General features: G+C 35.5%; 1 protein-coding gene across 1 annotated transcript in view; it reads right to left on the bottom strand.

Moving 5' to 3' along the window:
• SPON1 (spondin 1) overlaps window positions 1–24,792 on the bottom strand; it is a 272,520-nt gene that overhangs the window by 214,960 nt on the left and 32,768 nt on the right. The window lies entirely within an intron of this gene.

Raw genomic sequence — 24,792 nt, 5'->3', positions numbered from 1 at the left:
CTTCTTGAAAGCACAAGTTGTTTGCAGGAGGGAAGTGCCTGGGCCTCAAAGCCCTGCTCTGGAGAAGCACAGAGCACTAACATCCCTTACAGAGAAGTAAAACTGCAGAGCTAGAAATTGAAATCTAAGCTGGAAGAAGATATTAAGTTTCTGGCTATCAGTTTTGTTTCTTTGACCTCTCTCAAAAGATTTTATATACCTGAAGTATGATGCTAAAAGTAAAAAGCTCTGAGCAAACCACTGATGTTCAGAGCACATAAAGAACTGGCACAAAGGGCTATACACCACTGTGGGGGAGATTACAGCCCTCACGTTCTCCTGCTCCCTGTAACAAATTTGATGAAAGAAACATGTTGTTTTTTCTCATCACTGGGTAATGAAATAGGAATTACTTCAACTGAAGAATAGTTAAATCAGGGAAAAACTTGCCTCTGTAGCTCTTGTATTAAAATGCTTCTAACCATCTTCACATGCAATTCATTGCTACTGCAACCTTTTAATAACAACTCGGGAGACCAGACCCTAATAATTATTTCCAGTGTTCATAACAAGCCATAGCTGATCCATTATTTAATTATCTGCAGAGAAGGACCTCACTAGCAACGGTGTTGCAGAGACAACCAGTTGCCTTCTGGCTGCTGTGTTTAATTTTTAATTGTGAAACCACATATGGCAATGAGTTAATCTTAAAACAGGCAATTACCACTGTGATAAATTGTTCTGTAAACATGGCATGCTAAAATAATACCTAATGAGCTTCTCTTGCTTCGTGCAGTGTTGGATAATTGGGAAGACTCATAAAAAGCAGCTTTATGGACATTTCCATTTGATTAATATTTTTAGATCATTAATATTATTTGCTCTTCTGTCTTCTTTTGCACTGAAGGAAAGAAGATTTCTCTGGCTTCTTGCATAGGTAAATTTAGCAGGACAGGTAGGTATAAAATGTATTTCCTGTTTTGCTCTGGATTTTTTGCAAATTATTGCCACACCACTCCCTTCATGCCCTTCAGAGAATGCTTCCCAAAAAAGATACATATGCCTTTCATCCTAGGTGCACAACCACAATGCAGAGATACGAAATAGACCTGTGAGATATATGACATCTTCTGTTTATACTTCACTTGTTTTCCATAAATTATGGTCATGTGGGGCAGAACTAAGAAAGAAACTTCGGAAGTCACTGCACTTGCCAAATTAAATCTGCTAATGGTCAGAGGCTGCATTCAGACAGCAGTGGTTCTTTTCTGGAATGCTAAATTATAAAAGGAACATTATTGAAATGGAACATAGCATATAATGAAAAGAAAAATCAAGTTTTCCAGTAACTAACTAGGACGCGTTCTTCAGAGAGCTGAAAAAGAATTTATTTAAGAATTTGCATGAAACATAAATCTTCTTTCCCACAAAATTCACCACTAATGTCTGCCTTATCTACAATTAAAGTACTGTGCTTAGATAAAGCAAACCAGACTCTGAGCATATCTAAACAGAGAAAGCTGCCAGGAGCTCCGTGGAATTCTGGCTTACTCCAGGTTTCCTCTGGCACAGTGCATGCAAGGTATCACACTAGTAACAGGCTGCAGTGAAGAATGAGAATTCAGAAAGCTGGGATTAGCAAGAAACTGATATATTCAGTCTTCTGCAAGTACCAACCAGGAAAAAAAAAAAAAAAAAAAGTTATTTCTATTCTTGAAAATTGAAACTCTGAGATTCTAATAAATATTTAGAAATTGGTCTCCCAAGAACAAGAAAACATGTGGAAGTCTTTTAAAATTTACATCTAGAGAAACACTTCATTTTTTTATGGAAAAAAAATATATAGTATATCCTGAAGCTGTGTTTTACTCACCTTTTTCCAACCAGACAAAATTACTTAATCTTTAGATAAGCTTATATATATATCAGGGGAGGAACAATATTTGCTTTCTGTTTCCTCCCTCTTTCCCCCATAAAAAAAGAACAAGCAAAAAAAAAAAAAATACTATTTTTTGGGAGGAAATCCTCTATCTTTTCTTTCTTGCATCTGTTCCTAACACACACACACACACAAATCTTATCTAGTATTACATACTCAATGAAAAAGTAGAACAATTTCATAGTCAACATTCAAATCTTAATATAATCCAATAATTTTGTGTTGATGTTAGTCCATTGAGAATAGAAAAATTTAATTTAGCATATTGCAGGAAAGCAATAGTTTCTTTCTTAAAGGCATATCATGCCCGCAGGACATACACTTGTGTTGAGTCAATGCAAAGTTCTACTAAGTAGCAGAGTTAAGCTTTTCCCTAGGTATATTTCAGATGAATTTTGGCTTGGGGTGAGGGATAAATAGTTAATAATAATGAGAAAATGCAGGAGAAATTGTATCAAGTTTTTGTACCAGTAGAAACACAAAGGTGAGAAAGTTGGCAAATCAGATGAAGATTTGATAAGACACGGATACATGAATTATAAACAATTATTCATGCAACAAAGTCTAAAAGATGAGCTCTACTCAAAATTACTCTTTAATGCAAGGCTGCCATCCCTAGGCTTGTGTTCTGGACAAAGAGGAGGGAAGCACTACAGAGATGAATTCCAAGTGTCAAAGTCTGGAGAAATATCTAACCCAAGCATCTTCAAACTGCTTATACACATTCAAAACAAGACAACTTGCAAATGTCTCAGAGTTACCATTCTTGAAAAAGATCCATTGCACTTTGTCCATCTGTGTTAGGAAGAATGTAATTAGTACATAGTAACCTACTCCTAATGTAAAGAAGAAATGTTATTCCAGGTACATCAGACTTCTAGTTGTGGTCTAGAAAAATCTCTTCAGGCCTGTCCCTCAGAGAATAGAAACCTCTCCTCTTTGAGCTACCCCATAGAAATATGATCTAGGTTGGCTCTACTTGTATTAGTGGATTATTCCTCCTAATCAATTGACTTTGTTCTGCCTTGGGAGACATCAGTTCAGAGAAGTTTCTGTCCTTGGAGGCTGCTCTGGAAAATCAATTTCCCTGTGTCTAAGTAGGACAGTGGGAGCAGGAAAAGAAATGGGATTCGGAATAATTTTTCCGTCCTGCAGTGATAGCTGCAGCCTGGCTTTTACAGGATGTGTGACAGAGCCTGAACAACTGGGATTTTGTTGAATTCAAGCATGCTGAGTTCTGAATCTGAGATCCACTACAGGAATCTCTACAGGGGTTGCTCTTCACTTCTCATGATGCACAGTGTTCCTAGCAAGGTCTGTGGACATTACTGGAAGCCTCTAAGAAAGGGGGAAAGGATGAGAATTAGATCTCTCAGTCATAATAGATTCAGCTTCTCTGCACTCTGTTCCAAGGGAAATAATCAGTAGAAACTATGTTCTGACTATTGAGAGGAATTTTCAAAAAAAGCAGTCCACATATCAGAAGGAAAACATAGCAAAAGGCAATGAGATAGGAAATAAGTCCTGAGAAGAATAATGAAGCTGAATAAACACAAAGAAAAATAAGGAGCATTGAAAAGCAGCACAGTGACAGCACAAGGGTTTATCTATTCACATTCCCCATCCCCCTCACTGATCTTTTACCTGAAAGCAGTTACTGAACTCAAGGTTTCTTGGGCAACAGTTACAAACAACTCTAAAGAATGACAGTACAGCAGAAAAGTGAGACCTCACCGTGAAACAAGCAGGAACTCATGACTGAAATCAGTAAATTTATGTCAGTATTGTACTCCCTGGGTAACCTCATTTTTCTTTCTTTCCAAGAATAGCAGTTTTTAATAAACAGGGAGTGCTCGCATGCACATACATACAAATGGAGACAAGAAACTTTATGGAGATTTTTCAGACCTGTTTGTATGCGTTCTGCCAATTAACTTTGGCTGTTCTGATTCTACTCACACAACAGGGATGTGGTCATTAATATTAACAACAGCATGGGGCAAGCTGGGGTCCAAGTCCTATTCAGAAGAGAGTGACAAGGGGACACTGTCAGTCACACAAATGTGGCATTAAATCTAGGTATGTAATAAAAAATATGTAAGCAAAAACCACAGTACAGAATCCAGGCTATCTGACAGAATACAACACTGTATTCTTTCTCTTACCTCCCTCCCACCTCAAAAAAAACAGTGGTTTTCTTGTGCCATAACACAATACTGCTACTTCTACTGCTGTCCCTGAAACTGCTTCACTATCGAGCACATATTCAGTGCCATTTGCATTGAGCTGAGATGCTGGATAGCTGCTTCCACTGTGCCTGTGAAGGGGAAGAAGAAAACCCATTTCTTGCAATTGTACAAACCTAAACTTGAAAACGCCTTCTCACAACACTGCAGGTACATTGATTTCTGTTTGAGTGGGCTCATTGTTCCATTGTGGGAAGTGCTATTTTTAATTAATTTAGTTTACTCTGCACAGACCACTTCTGAGCACTGGAACAGTGGGAAGTGTTTAAGTAACTGATCAGGCACTTTGTCTACACTTGGTAAAATGAAAAACCAGATTCCTTCCCACTATCAATTTTCCTGACAGCCCATCTTCTTTCTGTGTTATCTCTTTCAGCCTTTTATGAGGAAAGCTTCAGTAAAAAATGTGTTTCAGTTAAAGTTTTGCTGTCACTGCAAGACTATCTAAAAGAAAAGCATCACCTGGGACCAGTATAGAGCCTAGAAATATTACTGTAACAGCCACTGCTTGGAAACTTTGGGGTCCTGTGTGTGTGTGTGTGTGCGAGTGGATATGGGGGAAAATATGTACAGTCAGATCTTTATATTCCTTTCATAATCCAGACTAGTCTGATACATATTTTTTTATTGATCAGTTATACCAAATGAACACACTGCTATAACTGCATCAAACAGCCTTGGCTTGCAGAAACAAGGATTGCTTCAAGAGACTCCTGAAAGAGTTCCTAGTAATTTCTTGCTCTCTTATTTGTGCTAAAACATTTCTCTCTGACCCTCCATTAATCTGAAACTTCATGTTACACACATGAGTCAGCTTATACAGAACATTGATATTTCCAGCTATACAGCCCAGTGTGTGTAATCCAGCACAACAGAGAATTTGGGCCTCTGCCTTTAAAGCTGAAGGTATTGACTGAAGTTGACATTTTGGCACTAACGTTATCAAGAACAGCCATTTGACCCTCAGATTCCTTCAGACATGACTGGAATTTGTGATGAATGGCAAGACTTGGGGAATACTCTTTTCATAGTTGCTAGCAGGAAAATTGACAAAACCCTTTTTTTCTTTCTTGTTTATCCTGATACATACGGAGGGCCACAGTGGCAAGGTCTCCCTGATAATTTCATCCCTTTTTTCTTTTGACACAAAGACTTGCAAAAAAGATTAGCATTAAGCACTGCAAATTCTAGACAGTAAAACCTTCAACTTTTTCAGCCCTTCTGTATACTAGGAGGGAACAAAAAGTACAACTCACAATCAAAAAATCAAAAAGAAACATGGAGTATACTTAAGATCACAGTGAATTGCACACAGAGATTCCCTTATATCCAAAAGATATACAGAGAAAATTACAAGGACAGCAAAATGTCTTAGTCCTTTAAGATACATTCAAAGATTCTCCATCTACAATAACACTCTGCAGTCTCTCCTTCACTCCCAATAGACATCTTCAATTATAAAACCTGCTGAGATAAGGTCTCTTCTTCGTGAGACTAATGAACATTTGAAATGATGTACTAAACTGCTGGCTATTGAACACAGAATAGCTATTGGGAGGTGATTTCATCACCTCTTACACCTTGGAACTTGTTGTCAAAATGCAGTAGTTCACAATAGAAACATGTTGTGATGAAGATATTAACTCTCTAAAAAATTAAAAGCATGAAACTGCAGAATTTCCTTAAATGAGGGCTTTGCAAACAAAGCAGTGGTTTCATGACAAATCATTCTCATTTGCATGTTTGCATGCACATCTCTGCATTGTAATAGATGACTGATTTCAGAAAAACTTGTGTATTATAGCACTGTCTCTTAGTTACCAGCTTGAGGATTTCTCAGCAGGCTGCCCTACACAGAAGGAATCTGGTTTTCACTCACTGATAAAAGCAAAATCCATAACTGAACTGCACTGCAGTATCCATCTTCTTAAATGGAGTCTCTAAAACTGCATTTTTAAATCGAAAAAATGAAACTGTTGATTATGAAAAAACTGTTGTACCCACACTGTAAGAAAGCTATTTTTATTATGAACATATTAATCATAATAAATTATAGGGCTATGACAAGAAATTGCCATCACAAAATAAAATAAAGAAACTATTTCAATTGGCTTACAATCATACCTTATTATGGACAAAATTGCTGAATTTAGAAAGGTCATATGAAAATACAAATAAGCAACTTAGAAGTAATTATTGACCTGCAAAAAAAAAGGTTTTCTTAAAGAAGTTAAACACTTTAAAAAAATAGTCCTGTAAGGCTGAGCCATTAAGAAGTTGTCCAAGTTGTCCTCTATTCTGAATTCTTTGTAGATAGTGTTTTTAATCTTAAAAAAAAAACCAAACCCAAACAAAAAAGCCAAAACAAAACCTCAGTACTCTACAGGAAAGATGGAAACTGAGGACAAAACTTAATTCCCTGTGTTCACAGCACTTCACCTGCATGATCAAGACTACACAATACAAAGACCATAGCAAGAACCACTGTTGTCTTTTTTCAAGCTTATACAACACTCCACATCTTTTCCCATTCATCCTTTCTTCTGTCACATTAAACATTTAGGTTGCAATTATTAGAAACTGCTCCATGTGACAGAGGTGGTAAGAAATAATATATTGTAGCTTGAAGGGACTGATGTAAGTGTAATGATAATGGGCAGTCCCTCACAACTACAATATAAAACTTTCATAAAAAAGAATATAACAGTATGAAGATCCAGATGTAGATAAATATTAAAGAGAATAAATTTCAGCTGAATGTGTTTACTGCTGTATTGGGGCATTTAAAGACATCATGTATATTTAATGGGTAGTGAATAGGAATCACAGTGTGCAGAGTCTTTAAAGGCTGGCAGTTTGACTTGGGTATTAATTTATCACAGGAACTTTGCCCCCCTTTGTAATGGTTCAGTGTTCTCTCCCATCTATTTTATGGACAGGTTTAATTCTAACAGCATAAGAAGGATGAATGTAGTCATGCTCACACTTCCCTTCAAATATGCTTGCAAAGGAAAAATTAGTGGATTATAAGCTGCACCACTTAGCACATGCCCCAAGATAGCTGTGTTTACAGATATTGTAATACATTTGTACTAACCTATATTAGTGCATCTTATACTTTTTGGTTGTAGAAATGCTGAAAATAATGCAGAATTTATGTCCTGTATGATTTAATAATTTTTTTATTCCTTTAAAAAACCTCAACCGGATCTCATTAAAAACATACAGGAAAAGGTTTTCAAGTACATCCATCTAATTTTTTGTTCTTTGTTCACTATTTGCTTTGTTTCATTGTAAATACTTCCATTTGTCTATAAATATTTTTTAAAAGGAACATTTCAAATTATTTGGCCCTGCTTCCTTATTCTTTAGGAATATCTGCTTGAGATCTTTCACTGTTTTTTCCCTTAATTAACTTCCTTTTTCATTTTTTCCCCCTTATTTTTCAAGACCTTCCACACCACACAAAAGTGTGAGTCTACAGGCATCAATCTTTCACATTTAATCAGTAACTCTTCTGAACCACTGATATTCAGAAAAGAAGAAAGGGGGGAAACTCCCCTGGATACTCAATTTATTGTCTTCCTAAGAAAAAGAAAGTGCAAAAGGAAAAAGGAGAAAATTAAAACTCCGTGTTCCTCTGAGAGAAGAAATGAAAAATCTTGCAAAATAACTTTTTTTTCATTAATGATTCTAATTAAATTTTAGCTCAAAAATGCTTTTCTACTTATGACTTTTTCTATTATCTTTACTACTGTCATTCTCCTACCAGGAGCAAAAGAAATTTCTAAGATTCTGTAAGGTACTAAACACACACAGGTTGCTAACTTAAACAGCAGTGGGTTTTTTGTGGATGGGAGATCATGGATGTTCTACCAGACAGGGGGCCTAGGACCCCTGTAATACTTATGCCACATCCCCTTCTCTGAAAATAGCACATATGTGTGGCTCCATAAAAAGGGCAAAGAGAATAATAATAAGCTGCTTAAATTACTTCTTTACCAATAGAGGAACCACAATGCTCAGAACATTGTCAGCAGGACAGATCTGCTTTAAGCCACCAAGACAGCTCAAAACATTTACAGGAAGTCATCATCTATACATTACAGTAGCTAAAGCAGAAATCCAGGCAAATTCTAAAAAACAGCATCTCCCTTTGGAACATGTTTAATGCTTTGGTGAAAGTAAGATCAACAACTGCAGTCAGAAATAATTAGCATTGTTTAGAAAATTTGAGTGAAAACAGAAGTCCAGAAATTTAAGAGGTTTAATGATCTATTTCTTGAACTGCTAATATTAGTTCCTAAAAATATTCCCTGCAAAGTTCCTAAGAAATGAAATTAGAGTAGATTACCTTTCAACAAATTGTTAGTGTACAATATCTTTCAACCTATTTATATATATGTCTCTTTAAGAGAATAATCAGATTCACAAATACATAATCATGTCCATAAATGTGCAAGAACAAGCCCATGTACAAAATCAAAGTCCTGATTTGATTGTTATTAAATCATCACCCAAACCCAATGCTAGAAGCATAATAAAGTAGCAAAAGTCAATCATGTACAAGCTGGCAAGCTCCAGCATAAAACCTGTTTTTGTTTATGTGCTGTAATTTCATTATGATCACATTTTCCCACTGAATCAATGTCTAATTCCATTTAAAGATGGATTCTTCTCATTAAGGAAAAAGCCACTGAGTATTTTTAGTAATTATTTTACTACTAAGCAGCTCTATCATCTGCTTACTAAACACTATTCAAACTTGGATGATAAAATAACTCATTTATTTGAGGGATTTTATAAGATACTTTTCACAAATACTAATGGAGCTTCATAGATATTAGGAGGTAAGGGCAGAGTAGAGCTATTTTGCAAATGGAAAGCTGACACCTGCAGAATTATGATCAGAAGTGCCTTTTAATTTGTGGATCCAGTTTTAATGCCTCCCATTGGATTTTTTAGAGTAACTCTCATTATATAAAACACTATATTGTAAGTTCATTGCACAGTTTCCATTGCTCCTCTTGCTACTAGGAATACTCAACACCTTGTATATCAGATGTCTCTAAACCTCAAAGAACACAATTAGGAAGTTCTAATAACAGAAAACTGTCATTTCTTTGTTCATAGCATTTCATGAGCTATCAAAATATACTACAGAATTAATTTTCTTTTTTTTTTTTTTTTTTTTTTAATCAACTGAATTTTGTAAGCCTTGATAGGCATCTACTTCAAGCTGGAAACTCCCAGACTGTATGTTCCTGAGTCATCTGCTTCAAGTTATACAGCACCATGGCACCCCTCTTATGCTAAGGCACCATTAGCAGGAAAGAGGGCAGCAGACATCTCCTCATCTTCAGTTCCCACCATCTGGGACTGATTGAGGGAAACTCCTGCTTAGATTATGCAGCTCTGGCCTCAAACATGATGTACAGATGAAAAGACTTAGAAGATTTAAGCTGCTAAACTAACACACCTTTATGGCACATGTGCAAACTGCAGTTTTTTTAAAGTTGTAAGTTGACCCTTGCAAGTTTGTCATATTTTGGTTATTTTCAGCTTTTTCCTTGCCAAAATTTAATCCCCGCTCCGAATTATCAATGTACCAGTTTTCTCTGCATCTTTCTCAATCATGTTACAAATTATTTTTTGAAGTATGTACAAAAAAAGCAATTCACACAGTCTTATTCTCAAAAACACTTGAGTCCTTTTACCTAGAAATTCCTGTTATTTTTAAGTATATATCTTAGAAAACGGTTAAAAAAAAAATTTGCCCAAATTATTACAGTCCAACAAGGCTATGAGAATAAGACTATCTTGACCATAAGTATCACCAGGAGTTGCAGTTGTCATTAATAAATTAACCATGTGGGGGAAGACTTAAACAGTCTGGAATAAGCAATCCAGATGAACCTAGATACAGGGTTTCAAGGATTGCAGAACATTATTGTAGAGTTACTGTGGGTTGCTCATCTGCTTCCAGTTTGTTTTGGTGAAGTTAATTTTACAGAGGTTTTGTCCAATTTCCTCTTTTTCAGGATACCTAATTAAGTACAAAAGAATTCCTGTTTTATGACGTGGCTTGAAGTGGTTCATTAGTTTTTATACATTGATAGTAAATCTGCTAACACATTATGATTCTGAAGAAGATCAGAAACAGTGAAGCTGGTTCCAGGTTCACTGCCTCTTATATCAGAGGAAGTTTCAAAGAATCTCTAGCAACCAAATACAGTACTATAATAATAATAATAGGTATATATTGCAACAAAATATTAATTGATCTGCAATTACCAATATTAAATACCTCATTACTGAAATTACAACTATATGTCACAGTCTAATAGTGTGCAAAGGTACTTAAATTATTCATTTTAATTGGTTATTTTTTATTTTAATGGGAACAGTAAGAAACCATCTTGATCAATACACAGCCCAGTGATGCTCAGGTCAGCAGTATTTATGTGGCTTAAGAAAATGAAATACGGGACACTGCTAAATGACCTCCACCTCATTTCTCTCTTGTTTCTAAATATTCATTTGTAGCAGAACATACTGAGATTTAAGAATATGTATATATTATTGTCCTTTTCCTTAAATTACAAAGATCAACATGTAAAAAATGCTGTAATGTTGCTGCATCTTGAAAACCAGCAATATGTTCAGCTCAGCAGTGTAAAGCACGTGCCATGCTTCTCCCTTTTTCTATGGAAAATAAAAGTCACAGATTGTACACGCATAATATTATTAAAGGAAATACACTAATTGATCCCTATTAGAAACTAATGTCACTGAAAAGACTCAAATCATAGAGCATATTTTTTCATTAAGGAATGCTTAAAAAAGGTATTTAAGTATTTAAGGAATACTGCCTTCCTGCCATATCAGGTAGTATACAACTGCCTTTACAAATGGGCTCATGGATTACTTGAGCAAGATAAATCATAGAATTAAGCCAAAGGCAAAGAGAGAGACTGAAATGCAGTTACAGCACATGTGGTATAAGCTTTGCTAGGCACAGGTGTAAATAGAAGAAAATTATTATACTCCGTTGGCAAAACACACACCTACACATCTGGACAAGATTGCAAGAGATTTGCAAAAGCAAAATGAGAAATACTTTCTCTCCCAGGGAGGTTAATGGAGCTACTCCAGTAGGGAAGCCCTAGTAGATGGAGATGGAAACTGTGGAGCATGCACACACTTGGCACGCTGTCACATAAATGTCACATTTATGGCTCACTGCATGTGCTGGTGGCCTAAAAAAACCACCACTCATTGCAAGTAGTATGATGATGATGAAGTGGAAAATCTCCTCTTGAAGTGATAAACTGTTCTTTTCATTTTGATACTCTCAAAATTACATGGTACAACCAAAAATGTTCTTGTTCCATACACTGAACAAGTAAACAGTACTCCTGTCTGACTTCAAAACTAGTGGCAATATTGTCCTCACAAGCTTTGTTCTCCCAAAACAGCTTTCTCATTCTATGTTTAGTGCTCCTTCTTTAAATCTTTTACTTCGGAATCTATGACTTTTTTTGGTGAATCAAACAAGGACATTTTTAAAGACTGAATTTATGACTGGCGTGAACAGAATGCAAGTTTGCTTATCTAGAATCAGCAGCATTATCAGATTCCACAGTCACCAGTGAGACAAAGTGAACAAAGTTCATTTGCTACAATAAAATTCTAGATTGAAGATAGGTTTATACACCTTCACTGAGATATGTTTTAAAAGCTCATCTCACTGGTTGTCATAATATTCTTCTCAACAGCAACACTGAATGGAGGGTGTTACTGGAGACAAAATCTCTTAAAAGCCAGCCAGAAAAATCATCTCTAAATGTAAGTAAGAAAAATAAAGCTATATGCCTAAGGACAGAGACAGTAAGATTTCAGAACAGGGAAAGTCATTTGACCATTAGTTACTCTTAGAATGTTGTGCAGAATTTGTCCAGAAGTTTCACAAAACCTCATGGTATGAGACTCTTCAGATATGACATGGCTGGTCAATCCTTTTAAAATAAAAAAGACAGCTCATTATAATAACATCCACCTTTTTTGTAGTTCATTCTAATCCCACACCAGACTTACACAAGTCTTGCTATTTGTTGCAAAAAAAGCACCACCCATAATGAATGTGACACCTTCTTGCAATGAGATGCTATCTGCATTAAAAAAAAAAATAAAAAACCACCACAAACAAACCTAAAAACTAAACCAAATACAAAGAAACTAGCATTCATACTCAAGAATTCACCAAGCCTAAAATTTCGGGACATTTCAGTTTTCAGGGTTTAATGAATCATTCATGAATGAACTCTAAGAGCTGCAGAAATATTTCACATCTCTCAGTAGTTGCCAACAGGAAAGGACAATTAGTTCTCAGATATTGTTTTGTTTTCAGAGACCTCTTTGTGATAGTTTTGCTTACATAGATATACCTTCATCATTAATTTCTAAAATATAAGGGGAAAAAGAAAAAAAAGGAAAACAAAAAAAGTAAAAAAAAAATTAAAAAGAAATAAAAGAAAAAAGAAAAAGAGTAGGGGGGGGCAAAATTTGATATCTTCCCATTTGAAACATCTCAGAAAGAAAAGCATATCAGCAACACAGAATGTCTTGCATCCAAACCTAGACCTCTGTTCCTCTCTGTAGTTCATAATTGGCAAATTTGAATGACCCATTTTGTATATACATGATACACAGGAGTTTGTGTTTATTATCACTTCGTGCACAGCATACTATATGTTAGAAGAAAGCAATACAAATGCATTTTTTTCACTTATCATAAAATAAATTAGATAGGCATTTTCATATATTCGAAATTACTTAAAATAATTAACTGCACATAAAAAAATCAGTGAAAATGTGGGAAAAATCTGAAACAGGATTCTATTTAAACCATAATTTTACATTTTCTAATTGAGACCCTCACATAAATTTCTTTCTTGTCACATCTTGAAAAATTAGGATGCAGGGCTATTTTAGGAAACTCTAAAATACACAACTGCTGGGTCTGCTTATAGAACCAGTGCTCTTGCAAATCGATACAAATACAGGATGCAGCATCCTACATAGCAAATAATTCAAGAAGTGTGTTTTCAGACACAGTAAATTTTAAATTTTAAATGTATCTTACAGTTATCTAACAATAAGAGGTCTGAATTGGCTTATACAGCTATAAAATTGCACTTTTTGAAGCCTTTCATTTCCCCACATAGATTCTGATGACTGTGATGGCATTTGCAGATCACCACCTGTCACTGTCATATGGTGATGTGATGCTAATAATAAACATTTTGCCTTCTGTACTGTTTGTTGAACTTGGTTATGTTATATGACTTCCTGTTCTGGAACATCAAATGTCGCATTTAAAAAAAAAAAGTTACTAATGTTTCAGTTGGAAGATTACTATTATTTTATTTTTAATCTGATGTTCCTTCTCAGCAGAGATGTTTAATTCTAGTCAGGAGAAATGTAGACTCTTCAGAAAAGAAAAATTCTCTTCATCCCTAGCTCGATGTTTCAAAATAGAAATGTCTCCAGTTTCTACTAAGTAGCTTCATAAAACAGATTAAAGCACAAACCCAGAAGTAAACCACGAAGCAAGGTTATCCAGCTGGTTCATAGCTAGTAATATACAATGGATACCACCCTGTTGAAGTCATAAATATGGAATTCTGCTATATTACTAAACATAGCATTACTAAACTGCTAAATATTATTGCTTGAGGAATGGATATGCTGTCTTTTAAAAACAGTATTGAAATATACTGATCTTTCACAATGTTATTTCTTCATGTGCAGTTTAAATATGAAATAATAGCTATTAATGAATAAGAGGCAAGAGTAACAATCACTCTCCTGATTCACACAGACCTCTAAAAAACAATCGCCTTGGGGAAACAGAATTATCGAGAGCAGCTGAGACTTAAAAAATGTAAATTAGTGCAATAAAAAGTGTAAATAAAATAACACAAAAAAAATAGAAATTTATCCTTATCTTTGAAAAACAAAAATTAGACATGCAACGAATTCAAAACTAAACAGACTTATAAGTTAAATGGAGATAGCCAGATGAAACAGCATAAAACACCAACACTTCTCTCCTGTCAGCTCACAGAGAGATAAAAGTAAAACCCTGCTCTTTAAGTCATGAAAATATTCTAAATCACATTTCAGGGTTTATTGCAGACTTCCAATAGTTTCTAGTTCTTTTTTATTAATAAGCCAATTTAAAAATAAATGTAGACATTAAACTCCTGCACTTAAGGGGAATTAGACTTCTAAACTTTCTTAATTGCTTTCATAACAGTGTAGGGATCATTGCTTCTTTTCTTGTGATTATGACTGCATCCAGACACTCACTTTTTATTTTGCAGGCTTGCCTTTCACCCATTTAAAACTTAATGAAATTCTCCTCTGAGTCTTCTCTATCAGTTCCCCCCCTAATACAGTGTTAAAAACATCCAGATACTCCATTGGCTTATGGGTGCTTAAGTTAATGAATCACTTACCTCAAGATATTAACAAAGATACTACTGGAACTGAATGGGCTTATGAGTAATTTCTGCAGAACTACAGCTAAGAAATACCTACAGGAAATACCCAAATACTTTTATCAGTGGCGATAGAATCCTCTGAAAGAACCGAATGAATAATTGATCAGATATGAAGAGCATCAAACAGTGAGATTACTATGTGTTAATATCATTGAGGGAAAAAAGTTTCTCTCCCAAATTAGATAAAGTGCCTTGCTCTTTCAGATTACTCTGGGCAACTGTAGACACCTACAGTATAAAAAGAAGTCTACATGAAAAAAAAATGTTTAGTCATCTTAAGTTCCATTTGTGGGCAGCATTTAAATCAATCATATCCATCAATGTTTCTCTTCCTTCTTTAAAGAGAGCTTGAGCTGAGTAGCTAAGACAGAGATATCAGAAAAAGACATTTCACAGTAGACACCAAAAGTGAGGACAGAGAAAATATCATATCAGAGATGACTGTCCATCAAGGTGAACAGTATTTTCTCGTTGTCCAAATCTTTTTAAAAAAAACAAACCAAACTATTATGTTCCTACATTATGTTACAGAACTGAAGTACTGTATGGATTAGATCTGGCAACAGATACCACAATCTCCCAGCACTGTGATGTAAGTAGACCCTCCAAAGTGGGCAAAACGGACAAGATGTGAACATGAGCTTTACACATTATTTCCCTTTAAAACAAAAACCATGCTGAAAAAATAGACGTCGTATTCAAAGCCTGAAATCCTCATGCTGCAAGCAATACAACTGAACAACGGCCAACTACAGAACAGCAGTTTCTTCACCACTGCTGCACTTGGTATGCTTCAGGGCTTCTGGAAATGAAGCTCCTCATTGTGGCATAGCCATGCTGTGTCCCAATAAAGTTCCTGTGCTATTTATAACTAAGACATACATAATATGTACACCCAGGAGTCATCTGGGCTGTCAGACAGAACAGCAGTCAAGCTCCTACTGCTCAAGCTCTTTGTCCCATCCCTTTTACAGTCTCTCTTTGCCTCTCATTAGCAGGTTTAGGTCTTTAATGGCACAGCCTACGTGGCACCCACAACCTCACCCAAGAAAATTTCTCTGTTCTTTTCACACAGGAATATAGCACTATTAAGTCATTTCTTCCTACTCCAAGGCTCAATTTCAGCTATTCTCTGTGTTCTTAGCTAATGTTGTCCAACATATATCACATAGTACTACATGGATAAATGAAAGAACTACTGCTCTTCTTTTCATTTGTTCTGTGTACTTCAATGCTTGGAAGTGACACAATGGAGCCAGCTAAGAAAAGCATGGCAAAACATTATGTATTTTCTTGCATGGTCATGTAAAGAATATCACACCTCATTTTCAGACATTCTGAAATTACTCTGGAAAGTAACAACACTTGTTTACATCTGCCCTTTTCACTTTCATTCAGCCAATGAATTTACATCTAATTTTACCTAATAATTTAATAGTGCTTTATCTATGCTAATCACACACCTAAGTTAAACATGTCCTTGGCATTGCAGGAAAGGGGGCAGCATCCTACCCATGCATGCCTATCTGAACATCATATTTCACATTTATAGTTTTCCTGGAAGTTGTCATATATATTACATTGTATCCAACAACTTTTAAACATCATCTTATCTTAACAAGAGCAATCTTTTCCTGTGTCTGCATAAGGTTATACATCTCAGCAAATAATATTTCTGACAGAAAGATTATTTCTATGCCTGCTTTGCTTTCCTTATGATATCAGTTCTTGAAATATTGCATTCCTTCAAGTTTCTGCAGTGCTTCAACCCTACTGACAGCACAAAGCAAATTTAGCTCAAACATTTTACTCACATCTTGAAATTAACTTTCTCAAGGCAATTTTGTTCCTTGAGAAATTAAGGAATTCCTCATTATATTCCATTTAAACACATCTAGGAAATTTTACTCTTCATCTGAATAAGAAGAAAGGAAGATTTTTGTGTCATTGCTGAGTTGAAGCCTAAAACACAAATTGTCATAAAATCATGTCATAAAGATACTACAAGTGTGACTTCCATTTCAAAATGTCAGTCAAACTATTTCCCCCTAACTTTGATTTATATAGGTAGCTTGAAAAATCTGCATGGTTTCTCCAATCTGAGATTTAAAGCATATAATTTCCACTAGGATAACACCATACCCATTACTTGGAAAAAAAACATTAAAGGTTGAACCATGTTTGTGGTGTGCCTTGCAATTTTCACCGTATTTTTTTGAGGAGCTTGGATTAAGCTCTGGGCTAAAAGAATTTTTAGAAATTTCACTTTTGTAATTTAAAAAAATACTTTGTACTGGTATGCCAAAACTTTTCAGCTTTTTTTTTTTTTCCCTACATAGCCACTACTGAAGAAGCAGTTATATCAACAATGCTTAGATACTATCACTCAGAACTGTAGAACTGTTTCCCTGTTTCCATTTTATGGTTTTTTTGTTTGTTTGGGGTTTTTTGGGGGGGTTTTTTTGGTTTTTTTTCAGTATTACACTGATTCCATGTAGCTAAAACAGTCTGCATCACATCAGCATGTGTACTGAACTATCAGAAAGAAATGTCTTGTAGCATTTTTTTTTGGAGGGTGGGGGGGGAAAGAAGGTAAGATAATAGGATATCTGCTTGTATAGGTCTTTCTCTAAAGATGTGATTTTTTCTTTGCTTGTAGTGAATCACTACACTGAAGTGAATCACTAAAATACCACGAATTTATCAGTTCCTCAGTGTTTTAAATCACTAAACTGGTTTGACTCATTTTTTGCACAATAAATGCCAGTGGAAAATGAAGGAAAAAAAATAAACTCGGATACAATCAAATCACTGAAATACCAGTACCAGCCACTGCTGGGCATGCTGGATTGCTAACAGACTGGATGCATATGGAAGTCAGTGGGAGACAGCCCTACTACTAACATGATATCACTGAAATGGGCTCAAAAAGGGATTGGATAAAATTATGGAAAAGAGATCTTGTCCCTCAGTGGCTATTAAGCATGGTTCAGATGAGTCCACTAAACTGATAATTAGATGGTAATTATTCAAGACAAAACAAAACAAAGCACTTCACCCTGCCTGATTTTCCTCACATTTTTTTTATTTCTCTCTCTCTTTTGGAGACAGTTTGCATAGGATACCAAGAGCCCTTTGGGATGGTTCTTACATTCCTCAGATGTAGTCTTCTCCAAATTACATGTTTCATCTACAACTGTAATCTTAAAAGTGTGTCTTCATAATGTAACATTTCAATGTGCTTTATCTTAATTTTCCCTATCAGCTCCATAAGTAAATAACACTTACTGTCATGAGTACAACTTCTTAAAAGTACTTAGGCATGTATTTGGATAGATAGTGTTTTAAAAGGAATGAATTAATCAAAATCTAGAGTATCTTTAAGTCAGGCACCTGAATTTACTTAAATGTCTGATAGGATTATATTAAATGCCAATTCAACTGGTAATATATATATTTAGCTCTGTAAACCTGATCCATGCCCACAGTCAGTATAAACCCAGACAGAGTAGCCATGCAAATTCTGCATTCTTATGTTTAAAAAGCCATAAATTATTTGATCCAAAATATTTGGGCGTGCATCATAGAAAAAATTCCTTCAAATACCAATACAGAAAGTTTAGAAACTGGAATGTGATTTTCTTTACTTTGCAATCTAATTCACAGTGCACGTTTTTTCAGCAGATGAAGAAAGCCTTTGTTTATCCAGGAGATTTCTTGACTCTTGATACTGTGTGCAAACTAACACCCATTTTACAACCTCACTGCTAATTGCTATTTGCAAAAGGATTTGTGCACTGTGCCAGCAGTTGCTTTACTTGCTATATGAATATTCATTAGGATTTCATACATAGTATTTACAGCTTAATTTCTTCATTTTGTGGCTTTGTTTTCCTGCTATACCCATCTGTACAAATAACAGCCATTATCACAGTCATGTAACTACCTGTGTTTTAACCAGACAATCTGCTTTGTCACTACTCCTACACACTCTTTTGCAGGTGCCAATACAAATTAGAATCTTCACAGCTTCTCATGTATTTTATCCAAAGACACAGAAGTACTTCTGGTGATCTCAGTAATGCAGAAGTAACTTTACAACAAGGGAGAAAAAAAAAAAACAAACAAAAAACTATCAGCAGTACTCCCAACACCAAAACAGACTGGCCTGTTTAAGGCAGGAGTATTAGAAATGCCAATGCCAGGCTGCACCAGGCAGGTGGTCATACCAGATGCAAACAACACCTTTTCCAAGAGCAATGAGGTCCTTAAATCCTATGGTGCTCTTATAAAATACAAATATAAGTTTAAGGTTGGAATATTTTGAATCCTGTTTTGTAATAGCAGTAGTATACTTGTTTATATGAACGTTTTACTGCCAGCAGTTATATCTTGAGAGCAGTAAAAACAGCAGTAAAAACCAAATCTAGATTACTTCAGGATATTTTGAACCTTGATTCAGCACATGTATGCTTAACAGACTCTGCAAATAATAGTATTTTCAAATTTGATCTCAATTAATGTTTTATTTATAAATATTGTTTTCTGGAACTATCAATCATCTGTAAAGTGTTTATGTTCTAAGATTTAGATATTTGCTTTTGTGTGTTTTACTTAACCATTCCATACTTCCCCTCTTATTAACATTTTGCTGTCCACAATGACTACTCTGAAAGCCTGATATATTGATACAAATATTACTGCACTATTTGTACTGTTATGCTTCTTACCATGAATAAACAAAATGCAGCTGTGGAAAGATGAACATATCTGATAACAGAGCACCTTGATATAGAAAAAATGTTGCCTATAGAAGTCAACAGATTTGTAACATATGCTCCTACACGGAGAGAACTCAATTATTTAAGAATAAGCCTATTCAGAACTCTCTATATTGAAATAAACTAGATATTTTACTACTACAATTCATGGATGCACAATATGTTAATTCTACTCAATCACCAAAAACTACCAAAGCCACATTAAGTATTCTTTTTAGCCATATCTTTACAGCAAAGACCTATGTTTTTAAATAATAAAATCCCGCAACACCATATCTTTATGATTTCAACAAGTAAAGAGAAATTCCTGCCAATGGGGTACACAGCTAATTTTTTCAGTGTACCGTGATTAAAAGCCAGATGTATCTTGACACATGCAGAATTTTTCATCATGATAACTAAGCCAAGACAATGAAGTACCATTAAGAGGTCTTGGAATCAGAATCTCTCATTAGTTTTCACTTCTGTCCAGTCAGTAACCAGTAATGTCTGTGTTCACAGCTCAGGTACCTGCTCTCTGCTGGTGCATCATGAGCTCATGTTCTTTTCATCTTGAAGCTGCAGCTGTTGGTGGTTTGAAACAGCTATGATTAAATGTAAGGTGAATAAAACTAATTTCTGTGGTCCCTGCTACAGCTTACAGATGATATAATGAATCTTCTCAAAGCTTCTGAAGTTACTTTCAAAACTATATAAGCAACTTTACTGACATTTCAATTCACATGCCACCCCTTAAAACAGTTTCTGATGTGTGGTTTCCTGTGCCTTTGGAAATGGATGATGACTATAACAATGTCTTTTTTCCTGTCTCTAGATGAGAGCCTTCAGCAGTGGAAGCTGACAGCCCTAAGAAGAGTTTATGCTTCTGAGTATTTAGTGATCTGGTAACTGCAGCCTTAGAGAATTGCCTCTACTGTGCCATATTGTCCTTTAAAAGTTGTTGTTGCAGAAAATCCATAAAGTAGCTGAGAAAACTGCAACACATAACACGAGCTGCTGTAGATGTTCATAAGAACTTTTCTCTAGAAATACAACATATGTTTTTCCTAATACAACAAATATGTTATCTACTTAGCATTGCATGCAAGTTACAGTTTGCGTGCAGAATACACAGCACTATCTGAAGGAATGTGAATATTTATAGGAGTATTAAATGCTATAATCCAACACCTCAGTTTATGACATGGAAAACATTTTAGTTCAGTTCATCACTCAGAATAAAAAATCTTGTTAAAAGAGAGTATATATTCAAATGCATTATATATAGACAAAAAGACATATCCTCCTAGCCTATCAAACTGTTCTCCTATTCACCTAATCTGTGTGCCAGAGAAAACTTACCCTGTCAGGGGAAAGTTCATCCCAAAGGTAAAGCAGAGGAAGGGGACTAGGTGAACAAATGAAAATAATGTGAAATCCTTTCCTGGGACAGGATGAATGGAGAGGATCAGCTTTAGGATACACTGAGACACAAACCTTCCTAAAATGTTGCTGTCATCCCATTGTGGTGGCCATTTTAAATGCTATCTCTATCCAACTGGAAGCATGCTGCTGAGAATTAACATTACAGGAAGACACAGTGAAGGAATCTGAGGAGTTTGAGTAAGACCCAGCAATGAATCCTGGCAACTAAGTCTTTGGAACTAGGAATCAAGGTGAGTGGAAGCTTTCTTGGGGACAAAATAATGTCTCCTGTTTTATAACTTTGGTCAATTTTTGTCAATAAACAGGGTCACAGAATGAAAGCTCTTGAGCCAGCTACTGATTTTAAGCCAGGTAGAGGACCACGAACACTGATATAGTTGTGAACTCAGATGGCAGACTTTAAAAACTGTAGGTCAATATAAATATTTTGAAACTTGCCTAAATACCAGTAAATTAAGAGGGGGGGAAAGGCTTCAGTTCATCTTATCTGCATTTTGGTTTTGGTTTTTGGAAACTCCTGAGTGATATTTTCAAGTTTCTTCTGCAGTCAATTAAGCCTGAAAGGGCAATTCTTTTGAAAATGAAAGCTGAGATTCTTACATCATCTAGTGCCTTCAGCAAGTGAGGAATAGTGCAAGACTCACAAAAGAAAAACCAAACCAAAACAAACAAACAAAAAAACAAAACAAAAAACCCCACCCAAAACAAAACAAAAAAAACAACAACAAAAGAACCTAAAGAGTAATTTTATATTAAATCAGAATCACAGAATCAGCCAGATTGGAAAGGAGATCATCATGCCCAATCCTTAACTGACTGTCACTGGGGTTCCCAGCCCATGGCACTGTCACATCAGTCTCTTTAAAAACGTCCAGGGACAGAGAATCCACCACCTCCCAGAGCAGCCCATTCCAATGCCAATCACATCAGAAGGGATGTGAAACCTCTATAAATTCCATTCAAGGACTCAATTGTGCTCCAGTAAGTTCAAAAAGACTTTCCAAAAGTCACTGTTTTCGAGAGGGAAGTTATTTTGAAAGATAAATAAGTAGCAGCCTCTCTGATATTTTCAAGACAGTTTTCATTACCATGTAGTACATATTTTTTCTATCTAGTAACACATCACAAGAAGACTGATTTATTTACCACCTCAACTGATATGAGAACCCTAAACAGTATTTTAGCAGTACTGAAGAATGAAGTGACAAATGTTAATTTATTCATCCATGTTACAAGTCCTCAGAAAAACTGAAAAGGACAAAATTCAACAGTTTTTCATTTAGTTGTGTGTAGTTCCTGAATTTCCTTACACCCCCCCCCCCAAAAAAAAAAAAAACAACCAAAACATATCTGCAATAGAAAATAAAGATCTGGAAAGCTGTAGGCCTGGGAAAAAGAAACTTAGAAGAGTATCTGCAGTTCCATTTAAATGAAAATGTGGAAGGGCAAAAAAAATAAAGCTTATGCACTGATGGAGTTCTCCAGGAGTGGTCAGAGAGCACCAATCTGTAAGGTTCTGTAATACATTCCAGATGATGCTATTGTTCAGTAGCTTTAAAAAAGTGCAATTCACAAATAAGGTGGGGAAGGGGAGGGGAGAGAAGGTGGGAAAAAAAGGGGGGAAAAAAGTGAAAAATATCAATCCCAGAAAGCCTAAGGAGACCAAGCACAAACCTATACAGAAATGTTAAGATTAGATACTAACCAAGCAACAACTGAACTAAGCATGAACGTAGTTGCCCAGAAATATTTGACAAGCTTACCACTTAGGAAGAAGGGGAATTGTTTAGTGTGATACCTAGGGCTATAACAGCAAACAATGGGATGAAATTAGGAGGGAAGATTTAGGCCAGATATCAGCAAAACATCTCAGCAGAGTTATTGTACTGTGAAATAATCTCCCAAGGGATGTAACTGAAATCCTATTGTATGGGAAATTGAAAACTAGCTCCAATTAAAGCCAAAAGCTTCAATGCAGCAAATAACACTGGCTCCATGGAATGATGGCCTGGATTGACTTAAAAGCTTTTTTCCAATTTCTATTATATTCTGTTGTAGACTGCACAATGTAAGAGTTCTGGAGGAAGAATATTTTTCTCAACAAAAGTTATTGTTTTAGCTAAGTATGTTTAACAGTTTAAATATCCATAACTCCAACAGTCATTATTACAGTATCTGTATATGCCATGTGGCCAAAGATATTTTTTGAAAGTCATCATGGCTTTCAGAATTCTGTTTGATCTCACATTTTAGTAGTTGAAACAGATCAAATTGAAATTTCATCTGAAGGGATGATTAGGATCATTCATAATACGTAGCAGCCTATCAGACACAGAACAATATTACTACCAGTTTAAAAAAATGTATGCAACTTTTATCACACAAAAAGCCCTTTAGAAAGATGGTTGACAAATTGTAGCAGTCCTAGAGAGAATACACTTTTCAAACGTCCAAATGCATAGATCATGTGCAGAAAACAGCTTGTATTTTGTTTGCATTTTCTTTCCCATCATGTACTTATATTTTCTGCAATGCCTTGCTTTGTGTCTGTGCAGAACTCCTTGGGTGACCCTACGACTGATAAAGCCATGTTGAAAACACTCCAAGAGCCATGATCCTTCCTCACGACATGTGCAGGTCATGGGATAATTGCTGGATGTAGTTTTTCCTCAACAAGATGAAACATTTCACAAAGGACAAAATGCGAAGAAGCAATGAGAAGAGTTGCTACATATAGAATTTTTTATATTTTATATATATATATATATATATACACATATATATATGTCTCTGATAATATAATTTTATTCTATTGTGCACATTTGCCTTTCACTAATTTGGTATTTTCTGCAGCATTATCTCTGGTCAAGTGCTGATGTGACTACAGCACAATGAGATACAGGCAAATTTCAGAAATTACTAATTTTAGACTATGCAAGAGCAAGTGAAAAAATAAGAGAACATCACAACTTTATCAAAATTACATTAACAACTTCACCTCTTTTTGCTTATGGACCTTTTGTTTGACCTACTGACTGAGTCCTGATAATAGCTGCAATCCTAGGGAACTAAACTAAATCTCCCTGAGAAGAGGAACCAGGCTGGTATCTTGAGAGCTGGTCATATTCAATAACTGTTAAGGTTATAAGCAGTGTCACAGAAAAACTGAGGGGGAGTAAAAAGGCTTTTAATAGGATCTTGAATTAGTCTAGAGATATAGCCTCTCTTTTGACAGTATGTGAGGCAGTACATGAACACACAGTGTGCATATTTCCAATTAAAGTTCGGTGTAAAAAAAGCTTTTTCTTTAATATTTTATAATTTTTCACTTCAATTACTTAAGTTTTTCTTTAATTTTTATTTATTTTTACCTGCTTATATACTACATGTATGTTTTGTAACAAGTAACACTAAATGCTAACCAAAGACCAATCCATCTGATATTCTGAACACATTTTATTTCTCCTCTAGGCAGAGCTGCAGCAGGCTGCTGCATGTGAAGAATAAACTGATCTACCAAAGCAACACATTACTTACCTGTTTCTGAATGCATTCAGAAGGCTCCAGGATGAACAGCTGGACACGCATTGTCCAGATTTCAAAATCTTTCAAAACATACACTAAGTTGCAAATTTTTCATTTAAGGTATGATTTAATAACTCCTTTATGACCATCAGGGTGTCATACAGGCAGGAGCTGTTGCAGTGCCAGGGATGAAACTCTAAGCACATTTTCCATGTGTGGCAGCCAGTCAGCCTGCAACAGCATTAGAAGCCATGGAATATTACAACAATATCAAGACCTCAGCTCCCATTAGCTGCCTGTTGAAAAGCCACAGAAGTTGTGGGGCCTTG

Source organism: Heliangelus exortis, chromosome 18 (assembly GCF_036169615.1).
Source record: "Heliangelus exortis chromosome 18, bHelExo1.hap1, whole genome shotgun sequence".
Classification (NCBI taxonomy): domain Eukaryota; kingdom Metazoa; phylum Chordata; class Aves; order Apodiformes; family Trochilidae; genus Heliangelus; species Heliangelus exortis.
The sequence above is the reverse complement of the archived record's forward strand: the minus strand, read 5'-3'. Positions and strand labels throughout refer to the sequence as shown.